Consider the following 18,667-nt stretch of genomic DNA (forward strand, 5'->3'; position numbering starts at 1 on the left):
CGCACGGTTCGCAGTGTTACTAGCCTCATTAACAGAATAGCACGTAGCAGAGAGGGCATGACGGAGACAGACACCATGAAATTAGTACAGGCCTTCGTCATAAGCAGAATCGCTTACGCTCTTCCTTTCCAAGCGGCCCGACAAACTGACATCGACCAAGCAAATCGACTGCTCCGGATTGCCTGCAAGGCGGCACTCGGCCTGCCCGAAAACACGAGCACTGACCGTCTCACGGAGCTGGGCATGATGAACACATACGAAGAACTCGCCGCGGCCACACTCATGGCCCAGCGCGAAAGACTAAACGCAACACCCCAGGGGCGCTCCGTGCTAACACGACTACGATACCCTCTAAAGCCACAGTTCTGCGGAGACGAGACCATACTTATGCCACCTGATCTACGAACAAGAATTCATGTTAACCCCATCCCACGTCACATGAACCCTCACTACCACGTGAAACGGCGACAAGCCCGAGCAGCCATCCTGCGCAAAAGGCAGGAGGATGCAGACACATACTTTACTGACGCGGGCTTATACCCCAGAGGTGAGACAGCGACTCCTACTTATGTGGCTGTCGCGACAAACCGGGGGAGACCGATCGTAGCAGCGTCCGTACGCACGACTTCAAGTGCCACGGCGGAATCCGCGGCCATAGCCCTAGCCATCCGAGACGCTGAGGCCAAGAGCCAGTCGGCTTATTACTCACAGACTCGCAAGACGCCTGCCGGCTCTTCCTTCGGGGAGTTCTACCGGCCGGGGTCCTTCGCATACTAGGACCAAGCCTCCAAATGGACCACGGGATAACCTGGTGTCCCGCGCACACCGGAGTGGAAGGCAACGATCGGGCGGATCGTCTGGCTCGAGGTATAACAGGCCGAGCCGCGATACATATCGCTCGAACGGACGCCTCTCCGACACCCGGCAGCACACCGAGAGACATACTTGAGGCACAACGACTAGGCAGACGAACCAAAGCTCCACCTCACCCCAAGCTAAACAGGTGACAGGCGAGGGACTGGCGCCGAATACAAACACCTACCCACATTTACATAGATTGCACAAAATATTTCCTAACAAACACAGCGACAGATGTCCATGGTGCGACTCCACCCCGACACTAGAACACATCACTTATCAATGCACGCAGCGTCCGGCAGACGCCGTCTCGCCGCTACTTGACGATACACTTAGCAATTGGTCGTGGGAGGCGCGACTCTCCGAACTCGACTTGGGAAGCCAATTGGCGACCCTCGACCAGGCCCGGCGCGCCGCAATAGCCAGTGGGGCCCTGGAAGAGGGGCTCCACCCACAGTGACCAAGCACGGTCTTAATTTAATGAAAGTTGTTTCTCTCTCTGACCAAAGTTGTTCCGAACAGTTGGTTTCGAACTTTGTTCCCTCAGCGCAGGAGGTCGATGCGCTACTCATTCGACCTTGGACCATACATACATACATACATACATACATACATACATACATACATACATACATACATACATACATACATACATACATACATACATACATAAAGGCACATTGTCGTGAAGTTATGAAAAATATCGAGATCATGCAAATAAGCGTTATAACGCCGCAGCATTCTGTGGACACTTGAGTGTTGGTGATGACAGGCAGGAACATAGAAAGGTCTAAGCCCTCTGGAGATCTTGCGCGGAATACGAAACATGGTACAACTGAGAAGTTAGGGCCAGGTAAGAATACCGTGAAGAAGTTTGAAAAGAAGCGCGACATGGGAGTCCTATTTCAGTGAACGCCTCTTACATTACACATTACGACGGTGGCAATACTTTGTGTAGATATATTGCTTCGATGCTAAACGCATTATATATATATATATATATATATATATATATATATATATATATATATATATATATATATATATATATATATATATATATATATATACACTTCGACGTCGAGCAGAAGACGTGGGATGCCGTCCTTCCGTACGTAAGCTTCGCATGCAAATGGCAGTGGAAGAGACAACACAGACCCAACCTTTCCAATTGATTTACCGAAGGAACCCGATGATGACTGTTGACACCATGCTACCACACGTCACCAAGGAAGATGACCTGGGTCTGGCAGCGTATACCTCCAGCGCGCCGAAGCCCGGCAGCTCAACCGCATGCGCATCAAGAACCAGCAGAGGACCGACAGCCGGCACTACAATCTTCGACGACGCTACGTGGAATACCAGCCTGGCGATCGTTTTTGGGTTTGGACCCCGATACGCCGACAAGGACTCAGTGAAAAACTTTGACGCCGCTGTTTCGGACCCTATACAATATCATCCGGCGCTTTGGCACACTGGACTATGGCCATGAGACGGCATTACACAATCACAGCGGCGCGCTCACGACCTGGAATAGTCCATGTTGTGCGCCTTAAACCGTTCTACCAGCTCTAACGAACTTTGTGACATGTGTACTTGTTTCTCTGGCGGCTAACAAATGGTAAACGTTATGGCCCAGCGCAGAACGCATCTGCATGTATCGGAAGTTTCTCGAATGTTATCGATGGTTTTATTCGTTGTCTGTTGTCACCGAAGCTCGTGTAATCTGATTGTAAGAGCGACGTGAATTGTGTAGTATACTTTCTGTGCAGTATAGTGAACTGTGTAGTAGTTTAATGTTGTATCAAAAAGTACAGCGAGATCATTGATCGCACGGACAATACACAATGGTACAGAATCTACCGAATAAGAAAAAGAAATGCTTGCTGTTTTGCGGGTGAAAGTGATGACTTTGGTCTTAACAGCATTCAAAGTTAGGTTATAATAATAATCAATCAATCAATCATCAATCAATCAATCAATCATGCTTATTTAACGTGCCCAGGAACAACCCTAAGGTCTGAGTGCTGGCGCACGCATACATTGCCAACCAAAAACAAAACACTGCAAGGGAATATCATTAAAAATAAATGAATAAAAATAAAAATTGTGAAAAGACGAGAGTACTGACAACAAAGCGCAAAGTAAATACAAAAGAAAAAGGAGGAGAAGGGCCCTTGAACAATGCCTGAAATTATAAAACAAGGCAACGCTCGGAAAACAACGATGACAAGGAGTTATGAAAGATATCAAGATCACGAAAGTAAGCGTTATAAGGACTGTATTCTGTGGACAGTTGAGTGTTCGTGATGACAGGCAGGAACATGGAAAGGTCTATATGTTCGCTGGTGATCTTGCTTGGGATACGGAACATGACACAGCTGAGAAGTTCGGGACACGTGAGGTTACCGTGAAGGAGTTTGAAGAGAAACACAAGGTCAGCGCGATTACGTCGGTCGCGAAGTGAGGGCAATGACAACAATCCAACAGTGCTAGTACAGGGTGCAATGTCCAGGTTTGCAAAGCGGTGATTATATATGCTTAGAAACTTTTTCTGGACACGATCTATAATGTCACGGTAGATCTAGAAGAGCCATTCCAGACGACCAACGCATATTCGAGTTGAAGAAGACAGATGGCTGTGTATAATTTGCGGAACGGTGTAGGAGACTTGAATTCCCTCGAGAATAAGCATACAGAACCAAGAGAGCGAATACCCCGCATTGCAACATGTTTAGTGTGAGCCGAAAAGTGTAAGGTTGCATCAAAAATACACCAAGATCATTGATCTCGCAGACCTTACACAACGGCTCAGAATCTACAGAATAAGAAAAAGGAATACTTGCTGTTTTGCGTGTGAAAGTCATGACTTTGGTCTTAGCAGCATTCAAGGTAAGGTTATTATCCTTGCGCCATTTAGGAAAGGAAAACAGGTCAGACTGCAGGGCGCGACAGTCATCAACAGTGTAAATTTTCTTTAAAATCTTGATCTCATCGGCATATAGAAAGAAAGAAGAGTTCCGAATAACAGAAAGGACGTCATTAATAAAAATTTTAAAAAGGAGTGGTCCTAACAAGTGGCCCGTAAAACGAGCAATCGCAGGGAATTGTGGGGCGCGCCGTCTGCTAGCAGCTTCCGGTTCGACGGACGACGCAGCGGCATCGGCGTCATGCCCGGCCAACGTGTTTTTCTACGCGGTTTCAACTCTCAGTCTAGCGAAGATTTCCGTCCGCTTTGTCGACCAGCAATGTCGTACCATTCATGCAGCTGATTTCTAGGTTTCAGTTCACTGGGCGCGACGATGACGAGCCATGAAAGGCAAGGATACGCTTTATTCATAAACGAACTCTAGTTTTTGTTTCGGCAGCCTTTTTTGTTTTTGCCAGGGCTGGTATTTTGTAGCGATACCTTTCCGGGTAATAATGCCTTTTCGCGCTTATCGCGCTTTGTCAGTGGTCAGAGCGACGGTCCGCTCGCGTTATAAACGGTATCAGCCGGCCGTGAGCGGTGGATGATAAGACTAGTATAGAATAACTCATAAGGCATCGCTACAAAATCGCGGCCCAGGTTGAGCTTCACGACATTTGCCGCTGCTCGGACGCACCGTCACTGACTGCTCTGCCAGCGGGTCAGTCAGACAGATGAAAAAGCTATCTTTATCCGGTAACTTATCAAGCGTATAAAGCATTAGAGCACTGCACGGGCTCCGGCTTACCCGAAAGCCCGGGCCCGGCCCGGCCCGTGGGCCGGGCTGGGCCGGGTAGAGCAGTTCTTTCACGGGTTGGGGCCGGGCTCGGGCACGGCCTGTGCTTTTTGACCCGGGCCCGGGCCGGGCTCGGGTTTTTTGACGCGGGCCCGGGCCGGGCTCGCGCTTTCTGCGAGTTATTCTCGGGCTTCTCAACTCTGAAAAACATGTATTTTTCGGTCTCGGGCCGGGTTCAGGCCGGTTTCGAGCCGGGCTCGGGCCGGGCTCGGGCTTTAGGTAAAGGGGTGGCGGGCCGGGCCGGGCAGGTAACGTAGATTATTTCCGGGCCCGGGCCGGGCCCGGGTCTCGCCATAAACGTTTTGATCGGGCTCGGGTGGGCCGCCCAATGTAAAAACGGGCCCGGGCCGCAAAAATCGGCCCCTGCAGTGCTCTAAGAAGCATTACTTAGAAAATCGGGTTCTGATGCGATGGCTTTAGCAGCATAGTAAATACTACCCTGTAATCGTCGCTGCAACCGATATCGTCAGTAACGCCGCAGCTAGCGTAATGAGAAAATGAAGTCAGTCAGCCAGTCAGTCAGTCAGTCAGTCAAATAACTTTATTTAAAGGCCCTGCGAGCTTGTGGGACGGGCAAATGGTCCCGCCTAGGTGACGGCCAGGAGCTCTTGAGCCCTGGCGGCTTCCTCGGCCCGCTGGACAGCCCAAAGTTGATCGTCAAGGGCAGAGCTGAGCAACACAGTCTCCCAGCGCACGCGGAGGCGATCGCGAGAGGCTGCATCCCCATTATTGTTTGTTATGCCTCGACATTCCCATAGCATATGTTCCAGATTGGCTCTAGAACCACAGTATTTGCATTTATCTGTCTTGCACATGTCTGGGTAAATGAGATGTGAGATCGCCGGGTTCGGATAAGTTCTGGTCTGTAAATGAAGTGCTGAAAATATTTGAAAACTGCGCTATGTCAACAGCATTTCTTGGTCGAAACTCGAGGTTCTTTTGAACCTCGAGAACAAGATGGGGAAATGGCCGTATCGCCGACATATTACGGCTGCGCATTATCTCTGTGTTCAAGGAACGAAAGAGGGCTAGTTGGTTACGAGTATTACGTATGTATCTCACTGTGTCCTGTTTAGATTTGCGCCGTAAAACTGCTTGAGTCAATGTTGGAGAAAAAAATATCCTTGGGAATCATTCCGTGTCGACCCTTACACAGCTCATCGCCGCCTGATAAGTGGCACTGTACGTCCATTTTCTTTTTGTTCACTGATGGTTCAGTTTTGGAAGTGGCAGCCATGCATCTGATGCTTGTGCACAGCTGACTCAGCAAGGGATGCTGCAAGGCAGTAGTTCCATGAATTTACCTTTAACGCTTGAATTTGAGCAGCCAACGGCTAAACAGCCGACCATGGTTTTGCTAGGCGCCTGCAACCGGGTAATTTTCGAGTGTGACAAAGCCGGACTGCAAGCGCATCAATAGGCTTCAACGGCGAAGCGGTGGCGGCGGCTACGCTTCCTCGAACCGGAAACAGCGAGCAGACGGCGCATCCCAGAATCCCTCGCTCTTTTACGGGTCACCTATGCTGACCCTTGAGGGACACCGCTAGTTGCCATCTAAGAAGAAGACGTTTGGCCATTGACGTTAACATAACACGATCTATCAATGCGCTGCAGAGTGCAGTGCATTGTGTTGTTGGCATTTGTGTTAAATACTGACCCAAGCTGGCGTGAAATAAATAATTCAAGAGCCGAACATACCCAGCTTGTTACACACCCAGAGGCGCGCACGCCCAGCGACCCATACGCAGTGTGGCCTCAGTGGCACATACCGAGTGTTACATACCCAAGATTGTTGAAGAGTGGATCACACCCAGTGGCACATACTAATTGGCCCATATCCGCGGTACTGCCCCACCTTTATAGACTGCACTACCTTCGGCATCGGCCCACAGAAACGGCCAGCCAACAGAAAACTGGGTCAACTGAACTCGCCCAGTATACGTCGCATTAAAATCGAAGCAGACACGACTCTTGTTGACACCTACGTAATGCGAAGCAGTCTCGGTTTGGTAGAAAATTGGTCTTATGAATCATGTAACTGCTCTGCACCGAACGGTTAATGCATTGGCGATTCATGCGAACTGATGCAATGTGCAGGACATCGTGTTTGTTATTCTGGTGATACCCAGAGACCCAAGCTGGCGTCTAAGGTTTATTGAACAGCGGCACATATTCAGTGGCACATACCAACGGGAAAGGTGGACTATTTAAATTATTATTATATCGCCTCACAGGCTCATAGGTAGAACACCATGCAGAAGTAGCTAATACTCGGCGAAAAGTTTGATTGTACGTCCTTGCGCAATGAAGAATATTCTGTACGTAAAATATTGTTGTAGCTAGCAAAAAATTACCATTCGCTGCCCTACCAAATACACAGGTTGGCGCGGAGCCAACCTGTACAGTCGAGTGCAAAACTTTAGAGACCACGGTAGTGACGACTAAACTAAGACTAAACTGCACCGCTGCGACTTCTGACGGCTGCGCGCCAAGTTCGAGAGCGCGTACTGCGCACGCGCTTCCTTTTATATCTGCCAGCCTGCTCGTTCGGTCGCGTCAACCGCGCGCGCACCGGAACGCGGAAGAGAGCGCAAGGTGCCGCTCAAGCAAGCCAGTGGTGACGAAGTTGCCGCCATTGATCAGGACCTACGGAGGCGCGTGTACGACAACTTCAAGAAACGTTTGCAACAATGATTTCATGTAAACGGAGGCCATCTGCCTGATGTCGTTCAAAAACAACCTTGCAATCGGTGGGAAATAAATGGCATACTTGGTCATATTTACAGACACTTTTACTTTTTTTTCCCTGCTTCCGTACATAATATACATCTAGTTGAGAAATGTAACTTGGATCTGTGCCACCCTGTAGAAGGGCTGTGGGCAGGAAAGGTATACGCATGGCGGTGAAGTGCCGGTACACGTTCTCGCCAGTGATGTGCACTAAACTTATATGCAGCCAAAGGGACACCAAGGTATTTAGGTGGTGCGCTTGTTCATTTGATACCAGCGTAGTGAGTGCCCTCACCCCCCCCCCCTCTTCCTCGTGTGTACATCCATTTATCTGGGCACCAGAAGCAATGAAGTTTTCAGTCAATGATAGAACTCTGTCACTGCTCGGTTTGTCTGAGCCGAAAAAGGCAAGATCATGTGCGTAACCTAATACTTTTGAGTGCATCGCCCAAAATGTTAAAACCATGAATATCATAGCCTTTTAGAATGCTTATACACAATGGCTCGAAATAAAGGGTAAATAGATGTGGCGATAACGGGAAATCCTGTTTTACAGAGTAAAGAATAGGCAGCGCCTCTGACAGATTATCATTAAAGCCCATGCGAACGCCTTTGTAAACAATGGAGCCAACATTAAACGTATTCTATAATATTGAAAAAGAAAACGTGGTTCACTCGATCATGTGCGTTTGCTAAATCGATCTGAAGCAGCGCGATGTGGTCACAATGGGAGGAGCAATGCTCAAAAGCTGTCTGGTCTAGGTGTAAATTGGTTTGTATGGAACGGCCTGTGAGGCCCAATAAGTAATGCCATTGCATAATGGAGTCGATTAGAAAATACTTTTGCATACATTTTACAGTCTACATTCGCCATGGTAATGGGTCTATATCATTCTATAGTCCGTAACTTCTCTTTTCCGCTGCCTTTCGGGATTAAGATAATATCACCTTTTATAAATAATTGTGATAATCAATTTTCATCAAAACCGGGCTTAATATAGGCTGAAAGGCTCTATAATATTCTCCTGAGATTCCACCAGGACCTAGTGTTTTGGAAAGCGATAACTGATCAATGGGAAGCTCGATTTCTTGCTGGGCAAATATTCCTCTAATAACAGAACAATCGTCATTTTAGAGAGGATTTATGTCACAAAAGAGCGCGTAATCCAAGCGGGCGCCGCGTGTTACGCAAGCCAGCGAAAGAACACGCCGGCCCCGCGGGCCGCGGCAACTTCAACAGAGGGGGAGAGCGCATACGCCTCAAGCACGGTGTAAGATTAAGGAGAGGTGCTGACACTCTCCCCCCAACGCGCGCGAAAGCGCCGCTCGCTCGCGTCCAGATTATGTTCGGCTTGGTTGCAGCTGGTTCGGCGCCGTCGTAGAGGGCGCTGCGGTGTGCGGTCCCATAAAACCCCTATTGACCCTTTTCGCGGAGCAGTTGGTTTTAGAGAAACGAGATGGCGCTCACGGCGGCGCGCCATACCTCTCCTCAGCGACCGCACACGAATACGAAACCATTACCGCTTTTACCTTGCTTCTGTGCGATCAGCTGTCGGAAATGCAACTGAGTTTTCGCTAACACACTGTGTTCCAATCATGCTAGATTGAATCATGTGGATTGAAGACCTGTGCAGTAGTTGGCTGCAAAAATATTGACTGGCATGTTAAGGAATAGAATGAATCTGTGTGGCCAAGTTCGCGGACCGCTGCTGCAACTGTCCGAACGTGTTACCGGCACTTCGTGATGTACGGCTTTCCTCGAGGATACAGAAATTTGCTGATCCGCCAGCCTTGTATCGCTAACCTTCAAAGAAAGGGCTTCATCCCCAGAACGTCGGCAAGAGTGAGTACCACTCGTTAAAAAATGACAAAGGGAGTAGCGCCGTTTCCTGTCATAGTAACTTTCGCGCACGTTATCTCTACTCATCTGTCCCAAATGGCAAGAAAACTTACGCCCACTCTATCGCCGACGTATCAAGAATAAGTGAATGGGCGCACACTTGAATATATGCGCACTGTATACGCACAATAAATGACGGACTACACCTATGGCGCACGAATGGTCGAAGCTGAATGTTTCGTGACAGTCCACAAGAGTAAGCGAGTTACTAGCTGTAATATATATTTGCTACAAGGTATTACAATGTACAAAACAGCTATGTTTCAAGCCTTGTGCGCAGCAAGAACAAATATATCGGAACTGAGCAGAGCCGCGAGCGATTAGGCAGAAAATAATCAAATAGTGGCCGCACCGAGGAACTTCACTGAGTCAGAAACTGACAAGCCACTGATTCAAAATATTTGCCGAATAAAGAACAAAGAGCAAAACACACTAATCCTGAATGAATTCATAATCGGAAAGCTTGGATAGCTTGGAATGGATATATAGCCCCGCTTTTAGAACAAGCACCATATATACGCTGCTTGTGCCGTTTGGACATAGCTTAATCAGCTCCGAAAGCGCTTTTACATGTTCTCTGAAGCTGTGATCAAAGCTTCGTGTCGTCCACCTAGTCACCGTCTACGATATCTCCGAAAACAGAGGTTTTCTAAGCCGCGCCGGCGTCATACACTTCCATTGTAAACAAGGAGGCAACGAAGGCAGTTGAGGCAAGCAGTGGACGCTTCCTCACGTGATCAAACATGGCAGCGCCCACGGGATCGCCGCGAAAAGGGTCAATATATAAAAAGTAGCGTCACGCTTTGAAGAATGCCGCCGCCTCCTCGCACAGCCTGTCCGAGGCCGACGCCGCGTCGGTATTGGCCTAATGGCATCACGTGGACCGTCGAGATGATAAGTGGTTCTTGAGGGAAAGGGAAAGGTTGGCGCTATCTTCTGCAGCCCTTGAGGGAGCACGGCTCAGCGCCAAACCGACCGTCGAGCCCCCGGGCGCTGGCTGCGTATGTTTACGATCACGCTCCATCGCCGTTTTCGCCCGAGAAGCGTCTACCGACTGGCGAGGAGCACGACGATAGCGGCGAACACAGTCGGCGATCGTCGAATCTGATCACCGGTGAAAGATAAACAAGTGCACGTGTTTCAAGCGGTGTAGGCGGCGCAACGGTCGAAAAAGGAGCGCGAAAGAGAGGAGAAACGAGGAGGAGGGAAGGCGGAGGAGGAGAGTGTCGCTACTTTTTCTATATAGGGGTTTTACGGTCCCAGCCTCGGCGGCAAGGCGTGTGCTGCCGCTGCTTCGTCTTCCTGCTTGCATGTGCGGTTGCGCTGTTTTGAAGGCACGATTTTTGTTCGCGTTCGTTACATGATCTTGTGCTTCGGTATTGTCGCCACGGGCCACCAACGAAGGTGGCAGCGGCCTTCTGAGCGGCGTTTGAAATGGCTAGAAAGTGCTTCGTTCCGAACTGCAATTCTGGATACCTGACTTGTGCGGAGCGTGTGCCTTTATTCAAAGCGCCGTCCGACAGCGGTCGTCTAGAGCAGTGGCACCGTGCAAATCTGAGGGCAGACCGAACTCTAACGCCTACCGACAATGTCTGCACCAGCCATTTTTCAGAGGATACGATATCGATGGCATATTACGCGGAGCGCTCGATAAAAGGATTCGCACCTTATTTCCAAACTGTCCAAAGAACCTCACACGGTCAAACAAACCTCGAAAGCCGCTGCGGAAGAGAGAACCTCCTGTGTGCCACAGTAGTTTGTGCAAATTTTGCTGAATGTACAAGATATATACTCGGTGGTTTACTATCATGCACCAACATTTGAAAATATGTCAATGTCACGTAGCTGGACAGAACCAAGGTAATGTTGTCTGCCGTCGCTTTCCGTCACGGAAATACGTCATACGGAAATACGGAATGACGTTCTTACAATGTACACGAACATAATACAAAGAAAGAAACCAGAAGAAAAAGTTCCACAAACATGCAAAATTTGGAAATCGAACCCACGACCTCTCGGTCCGCGACGATAGATCGCCGAGCGTTTAACCCATTGCGCCACAAACGCATTTGCAGAGAGCTACACAGACGCGCCTTATATATCTAACACTCCTCCGTGTACCCGCGATCTTGCTCGGGGCGGTGCCGCCGCCTACGAGCAGAAAAGAGAAGTACTGCATTATGACACTACCGCGCACCGACAGTGAACGCTTCGGTGGTCTCAGCACTACGACGCCTCGATGCCAGCATTCGAAGGGACGCTGGCATCAAGAAGCACTACCAACGCCACCTAGGTGGCGTTCACCGTACTCAGCACAGCGGAGCGTGGCCTCCGCAATTAGCCCTGAAAATGTTTCTGAAGTTGATCGCGGAGGCTGCAATTACGACGCGCTGTACGCCCTCATTTGACTCGGTGACGATTCAGTTACGTGCTTTGTCTTGCGCGTTGTATTAGTGTGTCAGTTACGTGCTTCGTCTTTCGCGTTGTGCTAGCGTGTGCAGCGTAGTGCAGCTTCCATATGCACGACGGTTGCTCATGGTCATCGACGTTGGTAGTCGTGATGGAGGAGACGTGCCACCAGGCGTCAGCGTGGGTGCATCAACGCCTAAGGGCGCTTTAGCCACAAAACACCAATAGACATTATATATTTTTATTCCGCTTAATTACATTGTGAGGGGGGGGGGGCGAGGGCCGGCTGCTGGCCGAAACGTAATTAAGGCTCGAGAACCATTAATAACGCACTTTATTAGAAGGCATGGCGCCTCCAAGAACGCGACTAGACGCCACGAAAGTCAACGCGCGCACTCCACTCTCGCGCACACTTCTCACACTAGGCTTGGCCGGCTTGGCTTCAGGGCTGGCTGTGTGCTGAGGCTGGTACGTGGCGCTACTAGTCAGACTGCTTACAACATAGTTATTTTCATAATTGATTAATTAACTTTTTTAATGCTATAATTGGATAAAAAGTGTGAACGAGAGAATTGTACAGCAGCATGGAAAACTCCCAATATAACTTTCTGTTGCTCAATACGTGATAGATAAAAGTGTTTTCCGAGAGTGAAGGAAACCCGCGAATACAGCAATATTGCCGCACGACTGGCCGCTCGAGGCACTTTGCGTGTATTCGTGAGCTTCTTTCATGCTCGGAAAAACACTTCTACGTAGCACGTATTGAGCAATAGAAAGCTGTATCGGGAGTCTTTCATGTTGCTCTACAATTTTTTCATTGACACCTTTAATCTAATATAATAATTGAGAAGTTGATCAATAAATAAGACTAATTATCTAATTAAGTGGAATGTAAAAAATAACTGAGTATCTCCAAGGGACGGCAGCAACATTACTATGGTTCTGTCCAGCTACGTGACATTTGCATGTTTTGAAATATTTGTGCACCCTGTAAAATACTGCTGTTTTCTGTGCAGATGTGTGCCTGATCTTCAAATTTGTTCCATCCTGGTTACTGATTTTTTTCTACAATGCGCGTGCGGTGTATATTACACGCTTTCATGTTTTTATACAACATTTTTCCATTGTGGGAGTGTATGAGAGCGCAAGCTTCTGGGATGGTTATCACCTACTAAAATTATCGAGCTGCTTCATGCCCAAGTTTTTTCGTATTGTGTCGATGCAAAAAAAAAAAAAAAAGGTCTGGGATTATTGTGTGGTGGGTGTAAGTGTATTTGTGGACAGGCTGTAGCATGCTTTGTCAAACACGCTTACAAATTGGCACATTCTCATATGCAATTTAAGAAAAAAGAAAGTCACCTCTTTTTTTAGATCTTGCAAAAGCCACTCAGTCCTCAATGTACAAAAGCCCAATGAATAATATACATGGTCTATGTTAAGTGGAATCGGAATAAAAAAGGCATTTGCTCAGGTTTTCATGAGTAAACTGTGGTAGTGATGCTCTAATTCAAGATAGACGCCTGCCCTTCGTCCCGCCTAATAAATTCCCATTTGAAAGAGTTTTTACATAGCTGATGTGCATTCTGATCTTAATTTCTAGCCATGAACAGCCACTTTGCTCTAGTGCATTGCATATCGCAAGCTTGCGCCGTTTCATTTCTTAATTTAATTTCGCGGCCACATTCAATTCGCGCAACGATGATTGAACGGTTTTCTGAGTGTGAATGGAAGCAGCGATAAGCATGAAAATACATTTTCTGGTGCAGTCACTATTTTCTTCTGATCGAGGGGTAGCACGTGGGCTAACGCTTTTATTTTTATGCTTGGATGAACGGCTCGACCAGACGAAAGAAATTGTTCGCGTGAGCGTAACTTGAGTGGGCTTTGAGTGCTGCCCGATTGATCCGTGTTCACGTCATCCACGCCCTGCACAAGGAACCTCCATGTTAGCGAAGCCTGGTACACTTATCACTTTAATGTGAAATAACGATTTTTTTTTCGCGCTTTGAGATTTACTCACTCCACTATGAACGAAAATTTAGCGGAGGCCGAGGAATGCCAACCCGCCGGCGCCGCTAAGCTGGGACCGCTGGCCGCGGCGCCATCTATCTGCTCGCAGCAGAGCTACTCCGTGCGCCCGCGCGCGGCCGAACATAATCTGGAGGCTCGCTCGCGCGCAGTGTGAACACCTAAATGGCGACGTTAACCGGAGAGGGAAAGAGAGAGAGAGCACACGCGCGCGCCGAGACACCTTCTCACCGGGCGAGTCGAGAGAGATAACTACAGCGTGAGCGCGCGCCAAAGGCATGAGTCATCATCACCCCCCCCCTCAACACTCGACAGCGGCGGTCGAAGGTACGAGAAAAGAGTAGAAGCTTCCCAAGGTTTGGCCATGCTACGAGATCGCGACACCGATAGGCTCCGTACAGTGAACAGAGGGCGCTACGGCAAAACGCCGCGCGGCGCCAATGGTGGTAGGAATGTGAAACACTGAGACGGCTGCTCCGAGCCCCGCGGCTGCGACTGAACGTGTTTCAACGCGCGCGTGACGTCCAAATATCGCGTGTGTTGTTTTGCGACTTTAAGCCGATAAGCTGCATTGAAAATTACTTTCGTGCACCTATACTCGACAAAGGAGACAAGCTGTATGTTGCGGGCCACGTTTTCGACGTGAAGGAGACCGACGGCGCCGACTTGAGGGCGCCGTCGGTCACTCTCAGCAAGGGAAACAAGTGTGCGACGTTTCCTTGCAGGTAGGCAGAACATGCATGCATTTTTATATCAGCAAGTGGTTTTGACGCATAAGCGGAAGCGCACACGCTACCACGACTTATTGGAGGAAAATCTGCGGTGCAAGTTAAACGAAGACGGAGAACACACAAACAGGACGGGAGCTTGCGGCGAATTGCAACTAGCTCAAACCAAGATTATGCTACCGCGACGTTTTTTGAATGAGAACAGTCCCAAATCGACATTCGGTGATTACACGTCGTTTTTGCTACGTTGCCAGGTATTCCGGTGCGTGGTCACAGAAATATCCAACTGCAACTCTGCTATTTACAGTATTTCGTTCATTTCGTGGCCGACGTAAGCAGAAACGCATTTTTGCAACTCTATAAATAAAGCGTTTCTAGGTGTTGATTTTTCCTTTATTGCGTACTCCGCCGTTCACGAAGTGTTTGGAGCAGATTCTGCTCCTCTGCGTCGGCATCCACGGCGAGCCGTTGTTCTCGCTGAAGAAAACAAGAGGAGTATGGTTGCGAATATTAGGCAGGTCATGCTGACGGCACAGTGCCCTATGCATGAGGCCGCAAGCAAGAGCGCACATGCAGTAACCGAATGACTTCTTCACGAGACGGTAAACGAGGCAAACACGCCACAAAGCGCTGACGAGAGCGAGCAGTCTCACGGCGGGCGCCACTTGGTGAAGGCATTTGAAGTTTAGATGTTACACGCACCACCACTACCCCCAAAATCAAGGCAAACCGAGTTTACTTACTTCGCTGAAAGTATCACAGAAAAACGCAATTTAACAACTAATTACCGGACTACACGCATGCAAACAAATCAACAAAGGTTCGCATGCAGCCTACAAGAGCATTTGAGGCACAAATTCGCGCGTAAAATCTCGCGCTACGCAAGCTTGCTGAGCCAAAACGTGCTCCATACACTTCCAACCGCGCTAAGCACACAAATACAGTCGCAGAACCTCAAGCAGCTAGACCTGGCTAGACCTTAAAGTATATATTTACATTGACACTAGGAAAACGGTGTTTTCACAATTACTTTTCGAACTTTTCGAACAGCAACACCATCTTTTCCGTCGTTCTTGCTCCCACGGACGGCCTGGAAATCGGTACAATTTCACGCCAGGCTGGCCTTCGTGGCTGTGCCAGTTTTTTACGCAGCAGTACCGGCACTTGTTCCTCTTCCTTTTCCGTACGCTTTCAGTCGATGGATCAGAATTAGTCGAGCTGAAGGATGACATTGTCTCTACGCCAGAAACGACCGAACAGCACCAGCGACGCCGCGCCTACGAATACCCCCGCGCGCTGTGGCCGTCTCATTATTGTTGGCGGCGCTGCGACAGATGGCGCAGCAATCGCAGCAAACTTCACTGTACGGAGCCTATAGGAAAGTTCGAGAACGCCTGTGGAAGCTATATAACCGCCGTGCGAGAATCAGATGGTGGAATTCGGAAATTCAGGGAGTTCAGAGAGTTGAGTCCGCACCGGTGAAGTGATGTAACGTGAAGACCGAGCGTCTGCAGAAGAAGGGGATTCCCCGGCAAGCTAGTCAACGAGTTCATCGAGCGTCTGCATTTCCGGAAGAAGTTCCTTCTTCGAGATTTGCGCGAGCTACGCCGAGATCGTCTGACTCCAAGATCAGCCAACACGGTGAATACGATTGGACACTTAGTGTTCCTATTTATTTTGTACTTTACGTGTTTGACTGTTAGTGCTTGTCGTTAATTATTTTCTTGTGGTTGTTAATACCCATCTGATTTGTATTGTGTTGTGTCTAGCCTAAGTGTGCAAGTGTGTGTGTAACTGCCTTGTGTGAAGAATATATTTTGTTGTGTTTTGACAACTCTGGGCTCTGACTCGGTCTTTGGACAGCAACCGGCGTTCGCTGGCGCACCAGAGGGCCCACTCTTAATTGTCCTTGCTTTCGTGGGATTATTTTCGGAAGCTGATAAGTCGGCTTTGGAATTTAGTCCGGCGTCTGCGCCTCGTTCACGGGGTCTGTGACAATTCACATGGGAGACAAAATGTATCAGAACAGCGGAATTTGGTGTATGAGTAGAGCTGCACAGCGTTGTAGAATAGCTTTGAAATTCCGTCATAATACCTGCCGTGTTTGTGACTAGTGCGCCATTCTGTATGCGCGAGTACATCTGTGCCTCTCAGTTTCCGCGCCTCCCTCTAAATTGTGGGATCGGCTCACGTAAATGGCTACACGAAAAGCAGCTAGAAGAAACAAGGGCTCGATTTACCAAACATGCTTCGCATTAAATAGGACTGACGTGTTTCCCCAACATATGTTGAGCTTCTACCGAGAAAAAAATCACAGCCAGTCCACTCCTGTGAAGGTAGTTGGTCAGTGAAGCTGTAAATAGGTTCCGCCTAATTTGGGTAACTTGTCAAACACCGATCCCATGATGTGCGCTCATTAATCACATTGCTCTTCAAAGTGTTATATGACACAAACACACATTTAAATGCATCTTACAAACCTTTATATTAATTATTACTTTGAAATAACTGCTATAACTGCTTTGTGGTCGCTATGCTACTCAGTGATGTTTTCCGTTCTTATTTGAGAAATAGTTTTGGCCAAAGTTATATCGATGCATGACCCGTGTACGGTAATAGGTTGACTTGGATCACCAAGGCCAAACTCATCCACGAAGTGGGTGAACCACTGCTTTGTTTCCGGTTTTGAGCTTAATTCCGTAAAGCCTAATTTTGAACACCCGGTATTATATACGGGGTGTTCAAAATTAAGCTTAACAGGAATTTTTAAAAATTGTCTGTGGCAGTTAGCAGAATTCTTATCGTTGAGCTGGGTTATTCGAAGAGGTGGACATTAGCAGCACGAGAAATTGAAACACATAATCCAATAATTTCCAAAAATAAAATAGTTAACGTCTTAGTTAATTACTTTACGACAGATATTGCAATATACGAATTGTAGCCGATGAGCTTGTCAGGCGTATCCACTTGGAATGAATTTCCAGAATGACACCAGTTTGGAGATATGCGCCATGAAACTCGCCGTAAAAATGCACCGTTGTTCCACTTACTTTTTTACCAAAATGCTATTTTATACATTGAAGCACAAAAGTAACTGGAACGCCCATGTATTTCGTCCCACACTGTGGGAAATATCTCGAAACTGGTGTCATCCTAGAAATTAATTTCAAGTGAATGGGTCTTGTAAACTCACCGGCTACAATTCGTATATTGCAATATCTGTCGTAACGTAACTAAGAAGTTCATTAGTCAATTTTTGTTAATATCATGTTGACTATGTGCTTCGATTTCTCGTGCTACTAACGTCCGCCTCTTCGAATAACCCAGCTCAAATATAAAAATTATGCTACCTGCCCGAGGCGAGTTTTAAAGATTCCGTAAAGCTTAATTTTGAACACCTGTATATAATGCGTACAAAATTCATTTTCTCGTCCCTTCGGACTTTCTCTCGCCCACAAACTGGCACAGAATTGGCCCTGGAGCCTCCCCGGTCTTTTAGACACGATTTCCTACCAGTAGGAAGTGACTGAGACGAGGCGACCTGGGTCGTATTAACAACATCTATTTATATATTCCACAGTAGCGTCGATGTAGCCGCAATTTTAGCTTGCAGCGCTGCGCGGCTATGGTGCTCGCAAAGAGCGAAATGTGGTCGTCGTGTCGTATCACTCTGGGCCATAACGACAGTGCTTGAGTCTCCTCGGCTACGGACTTAAGACCGTGAAGAGCGGCTGCCGCAGAGTCCGAGGACATGGGCGTCTATCATGTTCGTCATGACCCAATTGTAGCTGCAGCGTCACCCGAACCCTCCAGACGCCGAGGTAGCGTATTACATCGGTTCACACGGGAGCTCCCAGGATGCAGCCGTCAGGAGCCCCGGACTACATGGCCACCGCGGCATTGTCGCAGCCGAGGCCTTGCTGGCGCTTTTCTGGTGTCGGGAGGGCTGGCCAGTTCCAGACCAGCAGTTCCCACGATGCAGCTGCCAGATTTCCCGGATTGCACGCGGTGGTCTTTCCAGTGGCGTGTTCGCAGCCAAGGCTTCCTGAAGCGCTTGCTGTGCCGGTAGGGCTGGCCTGATCCAGACCAGCAGTCCCCAGGATGCAGCCGTCAGAAGTCCCGGACTGCACGCGGTAGTCTTTAAAGCGGCGTTATCGCAGCCGAGGCCTTCCTGGCGCGTTTCCCGTGCCGGGGGGGCTGGTCGGTTCCAGACTGGCAGTTTCCCCGATGGAGCAGTCAGAAGTCCCAAA

This window comes from Dermacentor silvarum, chromosome 1, assembly GCF_013339745.2.
Source record: "Dermacentor silvarum isolate Dsil-2018 chromosome 1, BIME_Dsil_1.4, whole genome shotgun sequence".
Lineage (NCBI taxonomy): Eukaryota > Metazoa > Arthropoda > Arachnida > Ixodida > Ixodidae > Dermacentor > Dermacentor silvarum.